Raw genomic sequence first — 14,848 nt, 5'->3', positions numbered from 1 at the left:
GGGTTCCAGGAGGGTCGGTAAGAATCACTCCAAAAGAAGACCATAAATCACAGACAAATGTTTTCCCAGAGGACTCTAAAGATACTGTATTTTGTTTTTATCCCAAACTTGATGGTGCTTAATTTGTATTCTGGCTCTACTTTTCCATGTTATAACACATTCATTTAAATGCAGATTTTGTTATTCTGCTTAACATCATCAGTCTATCAGACAAACACCTGTGGGGAAATATAAATTAACCTATCTCTGTACATTGGTGGGAAGCACTGATCTTGCCACAATTACCAATTTGCCCTCAGTGTCACCTTTTGTATCATTGGTACATTAAGAATCCCCTTCAGAATTGCATTATCACGCCTTCATCCAAAGTGCTGTGACTCTCATTAATAGGACAACTTTGGCTACACCACAGCATGAGAAACTCATCCATAATACCCAGGGAAAAAAAATACCATGGGGAGGAAAAGGGCCACTTATAGATGTGCTGATTACAGTGTTATACACTGCAATGTTTTCCATTGTTTTATCTGGAAGATTCTGGTATGGCTCTTCACAGCACAAGAACACCCAGGCTGGGAACACAAGACGTTACTCAGTGAGAACCTCATTAGAAAGCAACTGACCCATCATTCATGAAGAGCACAGAGGGATAGAATCCCATCCCTTCTGAAAGGTGAATCAAGACCACAACCAAGTCCACAGACAACAGCTTACTATAATGTCACAGTAAAGGGCTCAGAAAATCAGACCTAACATTAATAAGTGCCAACTTTGGTTCTGTATTCTATAGGCAGTATTTCAGTACATATTCAGAGCAAATTGGGAGGTAAGAGTGGCATTTTTTCCATTTAACAGATGACATTCAGAGATTACATTATACACAGCTGTTTTTTATGCTGTCGTTTAAAAAAAAATAATGCAAAAAGAAATGTTATGTATAGGGATGGGATTATCATTTATTCCTTAGCCGGGTTCCAGGAGGGTCTATAAGAGCTGCTCCAAAGGAAGACTATAAATCACAGACAAATGTTTTCCAATGCCGTCTTACGCCTTTAAAGTACACCCCACACATTAGTTTAAAAGCAAGAAGCATAAGTATCTGAACAACACACTATAGCTTGACTGCATGCAAATGAAAGCACTGGTCTCATCAACAGTATGACTGTGTATCAGATTGTGTAAACCCTGGAATTTGCAATATTAAGTGTTTAGTGCTGGGTTTGGCATAATCTTTCCTGAGCTTCCAAACCAGGTTAGGTGTCCATATTGTAGTATCCCATAGCGTTCTGCCCTACACTCAAAACTATTTAAATTAGGCCAGGCGCGGTGGCTCACGCCTGTAATCCCAGCACTTTGGGAGGCCGAGGCGGGTGGATCACGAGGTCAACAGATCGAGACCATCCTGGTCAGCATGGTGAAACCCCATCTCTACTAAAAATACAAAAATTCAGCTGGGCATGGTGGTGTGTGCCTGTAATCCCAGCTACTCAGGAGGCTGAGGCAGGAGAATTGCCTGAACCCAGGAGGCGGAGGTTGCGGTGAGCCGAGATTGCGCCATTGCACTCCAGCCTGGGTAACAAGAGTGAAACTCTGTCTCAAAAAAAAAAAAAAAAAAAAAAAGAAAGAAAAAACTATTTAAATTATTGACCTGGAAACTACCTTTCTAAATAGATTGAGGACCCCATGAGATCTGCTGTTATAAAGCTTTGTTCACCAGAGTGCCCACAATTTTCCTAGTGCATGATATTTAATAGATGAGTAATGAGTCCTCAACTCAGTCCATAACAGAGAGAAACTGACTTCAGATGTACATGCCTTACCAAGTGGAAGTATCTCCCAATAGTGCAGTTAGTTGCATCAGATGCCACAACTCTCTTCTCTAAATCCAGGTTTCCTTGTTCTCTTGGCTCTGAATCCAGGTTCCCCAAGGAACCATCGGACTGGTTTTAAGTATCTCACCTAAGTTTTCTCCAGAAGCAGGGTGTGCAGTCAAGCTGGTATAAATTTTGATTTCTCAACTAAGGTTACATTGGCATCATAGTCATTTACTTGATCTCTACGTGTTTGGAGATCGTAGAGGTAATCCCCCAGAATTCAGGCACAGTAAAATAATGATATCGCTGGACCTCTAAGGCAAAGATACAGGCTCAGAAATATGATGACACTATGGTTCCATATATTGAGAAATCAATGGTGTTTCCACATGAAGACTACAGCTGGGATCCAACTTCTCAGCCATTTTTTATGTCCATATTTTCTCATAAAACTATTAATCATCTTTCTTTCCCTGAAAGTCCTGCAAAATACGTAGCAGGCATTTTGCTTCCAACTTTCTAGATATATTCCATATAGCAGAATATGGTTCATTTTAAGAAGAAATGGCTTTGTGAGAAGCATGGACGAAAATAATGGTTGGAAAGCTGTGTCCAGATGTAGGCATGTTTATTAAAAACTCTTACATCTTATTGAAACTAATGGATTTACACCCTACTTTCTACTACCAAAATCCTTTCTCTCAGAAGATTCTACTCACCAAATTTCCTGAGATCTCCAAGTTAATGATTCAGCCCATGTGGGTCTGTAGACCGTGATCTTTCAGTATTCATTTTGGTCATGCCTCTAAAATGCATCTCCACCTTCTCTTCTGCTAAAGTTCATAAGCTTATTTCCATGGGGAAATATTTACACAGCTTATAGATTTCAATTTTCCCTTCTCTTCTGTTTCACTTGTATCATTTTGAAAACCAGTTAAGAGGTAGAAAATATAGATACATCCTGATTCACTTCTGAGCTTTCTTCTAGTCAAAATGGATAAGCTACAAAATGAAACTGTTATTTCCATTGAGACAAGAAGCACCTTTTAATAACTCCAGAAATATCTTATAATCATTTAGTCATATATTCTTCATAACATATCAGAGAAATCAAATTAGAAGGCAAAATAATGCAAATCCTGAAACAGAATAACATTTAAAATGTCAACTATTTAAAATATGTACATTTTACATACTAAGACCTAGAATGATTTAGAGGATCTACAAAGAAATCTTAGAAGCAAGTAGTTTCTCCACAGTTATATGATAAATGAAATTCATAAAGTTTAATATTTTACAAAGTAATTTTAAAATCACCATGATAAATGCCATACTAGTGTGATTTAAGGCAGGACTGGTATTTTTACATCAATTAATATATGAGGAAACTAAGGCACAAAGAAATTTGTAACTCTTCCAAAGTCACACACTTTAAAAGTTGCAGACAGGAGACTCCAGTTTATATTTCCTGACTTCAGTTCTAGTGTTCTTGCCAAATACAGAAATATAATTATTTTTTCTTATAATTTTCACTGAATATCAGAAAAATGCAAGCATTTATTATAGAAGTTAATGCAATTTCAATTGATCTTTAGGTGCTTAGCACTGGAAAATATGAGAAGAAAAGTAATTTGCCCCTAAAATAAAGCTTTTTACAATTTATCTGAGGGAAAACACAAACACCAAGAAAACCTGGTAAGTTGTGCTGCTAAATTGATGTTTTTGGTGAGTCTGAAATAATCAGAGCAAGTGAAGGACACTGCTGACCTGAACAGATTCACACAAGCCTACCATCCACACATCAGTGTGTGTTAATACATGAGGAACAGGACACCAGAACATGGCAAGCTTACGCTAGAAACTTTTAGAATGCTAATAAAATGCAAAATAACAACAATAACAACAACAACAAATGCACACAAAAAATATTTTGTTTTGATTTTTACATATGCTTGTTTCCCCCATAGCATTCAAATGAACCCTCTCACTGCTGTCTATCACTTAAGGAACTGGATCTCTTCGGATTTCATTCATTTCCATCTTGATTCCATCCTTCAGCAATCATTCATTGAGTGGCTCCTATGTGCCAGGCAGTGTTTGGGATGTCATGAATACAGCAGTTAACAGAAGAGATACAGTCCTTACCCTCATTAAGCTAACACTTTGATTGGGAGAGACAGAAAATGCACAAATAAATAATGAAATATGCAGGATAAAAATATAAATAATAGCGATGGAGTAATATAAAGCAGGACATAGAACTAAAACTTTCCATTTTTGGTGGTTAGATAATTGATAGTTATTAAAATGGGTCAACCAACACTTGATGTGTAGTTAACAGTTAGGCACAGATCTGAGAGAGGAATAAAGACATGGTACTTTCTGGGGAAATAATATTCCAAGCAGAGGGGATAGCCACTGAGAAGGGCTGAGGGAAGAGGCTCCCTGGTATACTGGCAGATGAGTAAGGCAGATAACATTTGGGGATGGAATGACGGGGCCAGGGGATTATAAAATAAGAGGTCAGAAAGCCCATGAGGAAGGGGCTGGCAGGTCATGAAAGGTCTGTGGCACCTTGAAAGTACATTGACTTCTGGCGTGAATACAACAGGGAGCCCTTGGCAGGTTTCAGACAGGGAGTGAGGTGATCTAACTTCTATATTAAAAGATTTTCTCTTGTTGTGATCCTGAAACTATGCTAGAGGAGGACAAAGGCAGAGGCACTGGGGCCTTAATAGGAGGTGAATACACAGTGTGGACAAGAGATGGCAGCTCAGTCTCCAGTCCGCTTCTTTCTTCCTTGGCTATGCTTAGATTGCCATCCATTCCCATCTGTTCCTTCTCACATCACCAATGTCCTGATCTCTTTCAAATCTGCCTCCAACTTGGATCCTCTCACCAGCTCCATATAGTTTACAACAACAGCCTACAACCAAGCCCCTCTATCTGGAGGTAGAGATATCCCAGACACAATATGTTCAAATTAAATTTATTAATTTATCACCTTAGCAAAGTTGAGAATATTATTTTTCTTATTTTAGTTAATTATATTATACACCCAATTGTCTACCTGTAAATCTAAATCACACTCCATCCTTACCTCTCATATAACCATCTACCATTTCTAGACCTTTAAACTTGCCACCGTCTTACTTATGCTTATTGTTGATAACCTGAGTTTAGGATACTCTTATGTTTTTCCAAAGGCTCATATATAACACCATTATTCAACTGTTCATAGGTAAGATGAGTCCCCTTAGACACACAGAATCAAAAATTCAGCATTGTCCAACTATAAATCCAAATAACATCATTATTCAACTGTTCGTAGGTAAGTGAGTCTCCTTAGACACATAGAACCAAAAAGTCAGCATAGGCCAATTATAAATCCAATTATTCTTACTCAAAGCAGCATAGTCAATGTTTAGAAGACACAAGCTTGTTCTGCTGCTTCCTCCTTATTTTCAAAGGACAGACTCTAAAGACCCAAGGAAAGGATTTTAGCAGATCAGATGCAAATTAGAATGATATAGCTACTGTTTGTATGAACAATGCACAACAGTGAAGCAAGGACAGCAATTGAAACTGCTGAAATAATTCAACCTTAAAAAAGCTATCATTAAATGTAGTCATGGAAGTTTACATGGAGAGAAATGAATGGATTCCATTGATATTAAAGAGATAGGTTTGGGTGGACTTGCCAAGTGTATGCAATGGGTACACTGAGGAAGAAAGTGGCTTAAAGGCTAATTCTGTATTTTACGTTTATGTGCTTAATATGGTTTGGCTGAATTTCTGGCTTAATGCAACACTTAATGGAGCCAGTGATCATTAAATGTTCCCTAGGAAGAAACTAAGAGGCTTAATTGTGAGATTTCAGGGTAATGGTCATTCTAAGCATCAAATAGAGACTTCGGGACTTATGTAGGGGCTCAGAGATGACTTACTACATCCCTAATCTCCTCCAAGTTCTAGCACAGGCCTCTCCTCTTTCAATATGTCCTCACTGCTCTGATGGCTGCCCCATTTTCTTGTCCTTCTCAAGGAAGTACAGCCTGGACTGGCACTTCAGCCCTTATTTATATGTAGTTTTCAAGGTCATTTCTCTCAGCTTTATGCTCACAATGAAGGCTACTTGAAATCAGAGAGTTTTGTGAAGATGTTTTCTATCCTTCAGTCTACTTAACCTTCACAGGAACTCTTTGCTAGAATATCACAACTTCCTGGCTGAGGCTTGGCCTGTACACCACAGAGTGAGAATTTACCTGCAGGTTTTTCACACATCAAAATCTGTAGTTTGCCCTGCATATAATCATAAAAGTAAAATAATTTTAATTCAACTATCATGGGTGATTTATAATTCATACCTAGTCAATAAATATTTTGAAGATATATCATTCAATTCACATATTCATCTCATATAACTTCCCGGAGTATAAGGAAACAGTAGTAAGAGGTCTTTTTTATTGTCCTTTTTTTTTTTTTTCTTAGAGACCATTTGAAAGAAACATTTATATTTAAGAAAATGAAGCTTCAACAAAGAAATTAAATCATATTCTTTCTAAAAATCATCTGTATAATGGTAAGCCCTAAATAGCAAGGCAAGGTCAATAACATGTGAAGAAATGAAGGAACAGATTGATAATTATCATTTTTATTATCTTCTAGGAAAGAAAGAAAGGTTTGTCTGTAATTGCTTTGGTAGGCAGTCATAGTAAATGAACCTGAAAATGCAATATTCCTTCTCCAAAATTGTTAGTTGTCTCAATTTCCCCTTTGAAAGTATCAGCCAAGTCTCTTTTTAACTGTTTGAAAAAACAAAATCAAACTGACTTCTAGCTCAGATTGTAGGGAATACATGTTGACTCTTTGCTTTAAGTGCCATGGGGTTTGCCTAAAGAAGAGAATTCTTTTTCCAGCTAAATTCAGTATTCCTACTATATGACTGCCCTACAAGGAACATGTCACATGTCATTTCACTTATTTGTCACTTGATCAGACTCTTCTCAAGGTATCTTTTTGTTTCCACTGAGAACCACCAATGTCGAGTGTTATTTTCTTTACAAATGGGCTTTGGTTCCTGCTGCTCAACATGTTTCCACCTTTGTTGGTCAACACTTTCATCATGCATTCTTGTTGATGTCTTAGAGTCTCATCTGCAGTCCAAAAGCTTCCCAAACTGAGCTGTGGGCCGTGAAATAGGTGACCTACATTTTACTGCATAATAAACTGTGCACATTAATGGCTTACAGGATTTCACAAAAAAAAAAAAAATCTAAGTTTTTTCTTACACTTTCTCAAGGACCCTCGCAGTGCCATGTGAATACTTGGGTTGAAGCAAAGTTGAGTGACGGCAACAAGCAATTCTTTAAAATATCCTCTTCACAGAACTGGAAAAAATCACCTTAAACTTCATATGGGACCAAAAGAGAGTCACATAGCTAAGGCAATCCTAAGTAAAAAGAACAAAGCTGGAGGCATCATGCCACCTGACTTCAAACTATACTACAAGGCTACAGTAAACAAAATAGCATGGTAGTGTTACCAAAACAGAGATATAGATCAATGGAACAGAACAGAAGCCTTAGAGGCAATGCCACACATCTACAACCATCTGATCTTTGACAAACCTGACAAAAACAAGCAATGGGGAAAGGATTCCCTGTTTAATTAATGGTGTTGGGAAAACTGGCTAGCCATGTGCAGAAGGCAGAAACTGGACCCCTTTCTGACACCTTACAATAAAATTAAATTCCAGATGGATTAAAGACTTAACATAAGACCTAAAACCATAAAAATCCTAGAAGAAAACCTAGGCAAAACCATTCAGGACATAGGTATAGGCAAGGACTTCATGAATAAAACACTAAAAGCATTGGCAACAAAAGCCAAAATAGACAAATAGGATCTAATTAAACTCCAAAGCTTCTGTACAGCAAAAGAAATAATCATTAGAATGAACTGGCAACCAACAAAATGGGAAAAAATTTTGCAATCTACCCATCTGACAAAGGACTAATATACAGAATCTACAAAGAACTAAAACAGATTTACAGGAAAAAAACTAACAACCCCATTCAAAAACACAACCACCTTGGTGTTGGCCTCATATATGTCTCCTTTTGAAAAGTGTGTGTTCATATCCGGTGATTGATATGAACATACACTTTTCAAAAGGAGACATATATGAGGCCAACAAATATATGAAAAAATGCTCATCATCACTGGTCATTAGAGAAATGCCAGTCAAAACCACTTTGAGATACCATCTCACGCCAGTTAGAATGGTGATCATTAGAAAATCTGGAGACAACAGATGCTGGAAAGGATGTGGAGAAATAGGAACACTTTTACACTGTTGGTGGGAGTGTAAATTAGCTCAACCATTGTGGAAGACAGTGTGGTGATTCCTCAAGTACCTAGAAATAGAAATTTCATTTGATCCAGCAATCCCATTACTGGGTATATACCCAAAGGATTACAATCATTCTATTACAAAGACACATGCACACGTACGTTCATTGTGGCACTGTTTACAATAGCAAAGACTTGGAACCAACCCAAATGCCCAAAGATGATAGACTGGACAAGGATAATGTGGTACATATACACCATGGAATATTATGCAGCCATAAAAAAGGATGAGTTTGTGTCCTTTGTATGGACATGGATGAATCTGGAAGCCATCATTCTCATTAAACTGACACAAGAACAGAAAATGAAACACTGCACATTCTCACTCAGCGGCGAGTGTTGAACAATGAGAACATATGGACACAGGGAGGGGAGCATCACACACTGGGGTCTGTTGGAGTGGAGAATAGGGGAGAGGCAGCGGGGGCTAGGGAGGTTGCGGAGGTATAACATGGGGAGAAATGCCAGATATAGGTGACGGGGGGATGGAGGCAGCAAATCACATTGCCACATATGTACCTATGCAACAATCCTGCATAATCTGCACATGTACCCCAAAACCTAAAGTACAATAAATATATATATGTATTAAAAAAAAAAACAGCTAAAGCTTACTCCTGCGCCAAGTGTTGTGAGTGACTCTCTATTCCATAGAGTATGTTTTCTCCTAGTAATCTCACACCCTTTTCCTCTCAGCCATTCATGAGTCCTATGGGTCTGCCTCCCAGCTGTAATGAACTCGCGAAATTTAAAAGGTGAACAGCAATTTTAAATTCACGGAACTCATCCACCCACCAATGGTAAACCCCTTTTACAACATCCCTACCAAGAAGTCACATTCGGTTTCTGATGAAGACATACAGTGATGTTTACAAGACAGAATTTTCATTTTGAGCACAAGGTGTGTCTTCTAACTTCTGTATACTTTTCCTTCCTGCAAGTTCATATAAAAGATGCAGTGGAAGTTTTTTTTTTTTTTATCTTCTCATTTGAACTCTAATTAGTGCTGCACAACCCAAATTATGTCTCAAAAAAAAAATCAACACATAGAGAAAAAAATCACCCTTATTTATTTCCCCTTAATAATGGATTTTTTTCATAGCAAACAATCAATGAAATGAAAGACAAGCTATAAAATGGGAGAATATATATACAAACCATATATCTGATAAAGGATTTATATCTAACATGTTTTAAAAACTCACATAAGTCATGAGGAAAAAAACAAATAACTCAATTAAAAATGAACAAAGAACTTGAACACACATTTTTCCAAAGAATACATACAAATGATCAACAGATATATGAAAAGGTGCTCAACATCACTAGTCAGCAGAGATATGTGAATCAAAACCACAATATCATCTCAAAACTGTTAGGATGGCTATCATGAAAAAGACAAGAGGCAACAAGGATTGGTAAGGATGTAGAGAAAAAGGATCAATGCCTTGTCTATTGTTGGTGGGGAGAATTGGTACAGCCATTATGAGAACCAGTATGGCTGCTCCTCAAAAAATTGAAAATAGAACTACCATGTGGCCCAGCAATCTCACTTCTGGGTATACATCCAAAGAAAATGAAATCACTGTCTGGAAGAAATTGCTACACCCACATGTTCACTGTAATATTATTCACAATTACCAAGATAAGGAAATGACCCACTGTTCACTGATGGATGAATTAGTCATGAAAGTATGGTTCTATTTTATACGCACACACATACAATAAAGTACTATTCAGCTTTTAAAAAGAATAAAATTCTGTCATTTGTAACAATATGGATGACCTTGGAGGACATTATGCTGAGTGAAATAAGCCAGACACAGAAAGACAAATACTTTGTGATCTCACTTACATGTGAAATCTAAAGAAGTTGAAGAGAAATAGAGAGTAGAATGGTGATTATTCTGGCCCAGAGGGCTGGTGAGAAATAATAAATTTTTTAAGAACTCATTCTGTACAAGTGTGCATCACACATTGAAATGTTAATCATAGTGAAATACTATTCTCTTATACTGTTATTTTGATATTAATTTGCTTGTTTGAGTATTTTATTTTGCTTATTATGGATTAAAAAGAAAAGTTCAGGTATTTCAAGATGATACGCAAGATTTAATGAGAAGGATGAAGAGAGCCAATGTGCATTTGATGCTAATTATTTGCCCCACACAAAACTCAGCTTTTTGAATAGAATATGTACTCAACAGAATTTAAAAAATCCTGATGCTTTTACCAAGAAGTGACCGGCAGTCAGTCCAAATCTGGTAGCTAGTCCTGTAACTGAGAGAGACAGCAACTTTTAATTAAAGACTGAGGGGGAAAAAAATCAAAGTTAATTCAGTAGAATATTTCACAAATTTAAATATTAAATATGAAAATCAATGTATTCCATTTGGTATGAGATTTTGAACCATGTATTAAAAACACTTTAAAAGAAATAAAAAAGATTCAAACCCTTGAAGTCTGTAATTCTACTTCTGGAAATATATTCTAGGAATGTAATCTAAAATAAAGAAATGGGCTAGACAGAAAATATTCAGTGCAATACATGTTTAATGAAGAAAATTTGGAATTAATCAGATAGTCAACAATGGGAGGAAATGTTTAGTAAAGTTTGATATTCGGTGTTCGGTATTTAAGGTAAATGTGCAAAAAGGCTATTTACAATGAGGAATACTAGTATAAAAATATGTAAAGAGAATAAAACAGGATGAAACATAGACAGTATTTTCTCAAATAACTTAAATAAATACTTATAAAGATAATAAAGGCTAAAAGAAAATAAACAGTCATGCCAATAGAGAGTTCTGTGAATAAGGGCAGTAGTTTTGTAATTATTTTACCTCTTTTTTAATGAAAGAAAATAATTTTTAAAAGGGCATACTCTACACAAAGAAAGGCTGACTCCCCCAGAAACAGAATATCACCTTACATCCAAAGTAGCCATGCAGATTACAGTGGTGTTTTTACTAGGTTTATGAAATATGAATGCTGACCTTGTCTCCTTGCCTTGTACTGACAGTGAATGGTGTTTACTGGATGCCAATTACTTTTTCTCTCACTATTAATTCTTCTCTGAATTTTATCGCTAACAACCATGCTGCAAATCTGAAATTGTTTGAATGTATCAGTCTCCTTAACATTTTCTTCTTTTCTTTCAGAGTAATTCTGAATATATTAATTTTATCAATTGCATGCATAATGCTAATGCCAACATTTTGTGCAGGAGGGCATCTTGTCAGAGAGACCATATCCGAGTTCATATTTTAAACAGTTGTCAGCTTCTTTATGAATGTCAATAAATGTAAATTCTAATAAAAACAAAAATAAAATCTTATTAATTGTCCTCTGGAGCCTTCAAAATAAGTACTACATTCTTTTGGCAAGAACTCACTCAGAATGTTTGTCTTCTAACATTCCTCTGAAGAGAAAGTGAAGACACCAGCATTTTGCATCTTTGTGTGTGTGTGTGTGCGCACGTGCTAAAACACTGGAACACACAAAAGTAGACACAGTCAGAGAGGAATGGGCATAGATGGATTTATCAGGAATTTGACGAGGCTTACCCTTTGGGCTCCCACTTTCTTGGGGCTTCTGCTAAGAATCTTTAACTGTTTAGATTTGTAACTTTGTAAAGAAAACCCTTTAAGTTGAGGAAGAAGGATATTCCACAAAGTCTATAATGTCTGCTAGGCATGACCAACTTTCCTAGATTATTCTGTGAAAACAGCACTAGGAGGAAACACAGAAATCTATTAGGTTTGATTCTGAGATGTGAGACCTGGTTGGATAAATGTAAGGGAGATGACGAGAGAGAAGAGCAAAAGAGAAATGCATGGGAAAGGGATGTACAAAAAAAAACAAACAGTAGAATAAAGCTCTTTGCTGAACTGTGTGATCTGAAATTCAAATCAAATTTTGGTCTTTTACCAACAAATATCCGAGAATGTATAACTTATTATAATGCCAGAAGGGTCAACTTTAAAACCATAAGAGGGATAGCCTTGGTACTACAATTGTTCAAAGCTATGATTAAGAAAGAGTGGGGATCGGCCAGGCACTGTGGCTCACACCTGTAATCCCAGCACTTTGGGAGGCTGAGGCAGTCAGATCACAAGGTCAGGGGTTTGAAACCAGCCTGGCATGATGAAACCCTGTCTCTACTAAAAACACAAAAATTATTCAGGACTGGTGGTGCGTGCCCATAATTCCAGCTACTCTGGAGGCTGAGACAGGAGAATTGCTTGAACCCGGGAGACGGAGTTTGCAGTGAGTGAAGATCGCGCCACAGAACTCCAACCTGGTGACAGAGCAAGACTCTTGTCTCAAAAAAAAAAAAAAAAAAAAAGAGCAGGATCAGCCTATCTTTGTATTTGATATGCACGTGATAGCCGAATTCTTAGTTGCCAAGGTCTCAGAGGCCTATGTTATTTTGATCATGTAATTAAACTGTTCATACAATTTCTGTCTCAGAAAATGGTGGAAGAAACTTGTAGTTTGAGTTTGGTAGCAAATCACCACATAGACACTGATAATTAACAAAGGGCCTTAGCAAACTAGTTTAATTCTTTCATTTACAGATGAAAAATGGGGTTTAGAAGGGAGAATGAGAATGTCTGGGTGTGATGGATTTAGTGGCAAAGCAGGCATATTAATTTTTTTCTTATAATACATCTTTGCATATTAGATGATACATCTATTAAAAATCATATTTTCTGGAATATATATTATGGAATAAATAAGTTTTTTAATGTTAATGTCTGATTCTCACACAAATCCATACGAACACACACACATGCATGCACTTACACATACACACAGAACATCATAAGCTATAGTGGAAAAAAGGTACATTTATCACACATCCTATTATTTCAAAATCTCATAATAAAATTTTTCCAAGAGGAGATGGTATTTGCGTTTTCTTAATTATATGTGTCTTTGCTTTTATCTTTACTAATTGAGACTTTTGTGGAGGAAAGGTAGAAGTCAACGGAAGGTAACGAGCTAATTGTCTTCTCTGTTTAGAAATACTGAACTTCAGTAATGGGATTGCTAGGTCAAATGATTTATCTGGTTCTAGGTCCTTGAGGAATTTCCACACCATCTTCCACAATGGTTGAACTAATTTACACTCCCATCAACATTGTAAAAGCATTCCTATTCATCTGCAACTTTGCCAGCATCTGTTGTTTCTTGACTTTTTAATAATTGCCATTCTGACTGGCATGAGATGGTATCTCATGGTATTTTTGATTTGCATTTCTCTAATAATAAGTGCTGTTGAGCTTTTTATCACGTTTGTTGGCTTCATGAACATCTTTTGAGAAGTTTCTCTTCAAGTCCTTTGCCCATTTTTTAATGTGATTGTTTCATTCTTGTAAATTTTTTTGAGTTCCTTGTAGATTCTGCATATTAGATATTTGTTAGATGGATAGACTGCAAAAATTTTCTCCCAATCTGTATGTTGCCTGTTTCCTCTGATGGCAGTTTTGTTTGTTTGTTTGTTTGTTTGTTCTGTGCAGAAGTTACTTAGTTTAATTAGATCCCATCTGTCAATTTTTGCTTTGGTTGCAACTACTTTTGGCAACTTCATTATGAAATCCTTGTCCTTGCCTATGTCGTGAATGGTATTTCCTAGATTTTTATCCTAAGCATATACTCAGAAGAATATAAATTATTCTGTTACAAAGATACATGGACATGTATGTTCATTGCAGCACTATTCACAATAGCAAAGACATGAAATTAACCCAAATGCCCATCAATGATAGTCTGGATAAAGAAAATGTGGTACATATACACCAAGGAATACTATGCAGCCATAAAAGGAACGAGATCTTGTCCTTTGCAGGGACATGGATGGAGCTGAAAGTCATTATCCTCAACAAATTAACACAGAAACAGAAAACCAAACATCACATGTCCTCAGTTATAAGTAGGAGCTGAACATGAGAACACATGGGCACAGGAAGAGGAACAACACACACTGAGGCCTGTTGGGGGTTGGGTTGGGGGAGGGAGAGCATTAGGAAAAATAACTAATGTATGTTGGGCTTAACACCTAAGTCATAGGTTGATAGATGCAGTAAACCACCATGGCACATGCACAAACCTATGTAACAAACCTGCACATCCTGCACATGTACCTTGGAACTTAAAAATTAAATTAAAAAAGACAAACTGAACGTCAAGTGTTTGATATTCTCCTCACACAGGCACCTGGACTGCACTTGTTCCAGAGAGCACTGAAGTCACAGCAATCCAATGCCTCAGCAGTGACACCCAACTAATCCATCCATGCTTATTAGTAAGAAAGAAGTTACTATTGTTTGAAATAATACAAAGCTCAATTTAGTTTTACATGGATTCTGGGATTAACTTTACAGGGACCCTGGGCCAACTGTGTCTGTAAAACAGTGAAGTGGACTTTGGTGCCTAACATTAGAGAGATCACTTACCTTTGTGATAAATTGCTAAGGACACTTTCCTCAAACAAATGTTCTTCTGCAAATATTCATCAACATTAGCAAGTAATTGTAGAGCTTTATTGGACTAAGTCAAAAGACCAAGGTTTGCTACTGATTTCTGTCCAATAAGATGCAATGTGAACTTAGACA

General features: G+C 36.8%; 1 protein-coding gene and 1 long non-coding RNA gene across 8 annotated transcripts in view; one reads left to right on the top strand and one right to left on the bottom strand.

Annotated features, from left to right (window-relative positions):
• NRG3 (neuregulin 3) overlaps nucleotides 1–14,848 on the bottom strand; it is a 1,107,214-nt gene that overhangs the window by 481,845 nt on the left and 610,521 nt on the right. The window lies entirely within an intron of this gene.
• LOC116537150 lies at nucleotides 10,109–12,095 on the top strand. The gene is made up of 2 exons (XR_004262985.1): nucleotides 10,109–11,050; nucleotides 11,089–12,095. It is a non-coding gene; the product is annotated as an uncharacterized LOC116537150 (long non-coding RNA).

The sequence above is a fragment of the Sapajus apella genome, unplaced genomic scaffold, assembly GCF_009761245.1.
Source record: "Sapajus apella isolate SASKATOON/1434 unplaced genomic scaffold, GSC_monkey_1.0 scaffold107, whole genome shotgun sequence".
Taxonomy (NCBI): Eukaryota; Metazoa; Chordata; class Mammalia; order Primates; family Cebidae; genus Sapajus; species Sapajus apella.
Note: the sequence above shows the minus strand (reverse complement) of the source record. Positions and strands in the feature narration are given on the sequence as shown.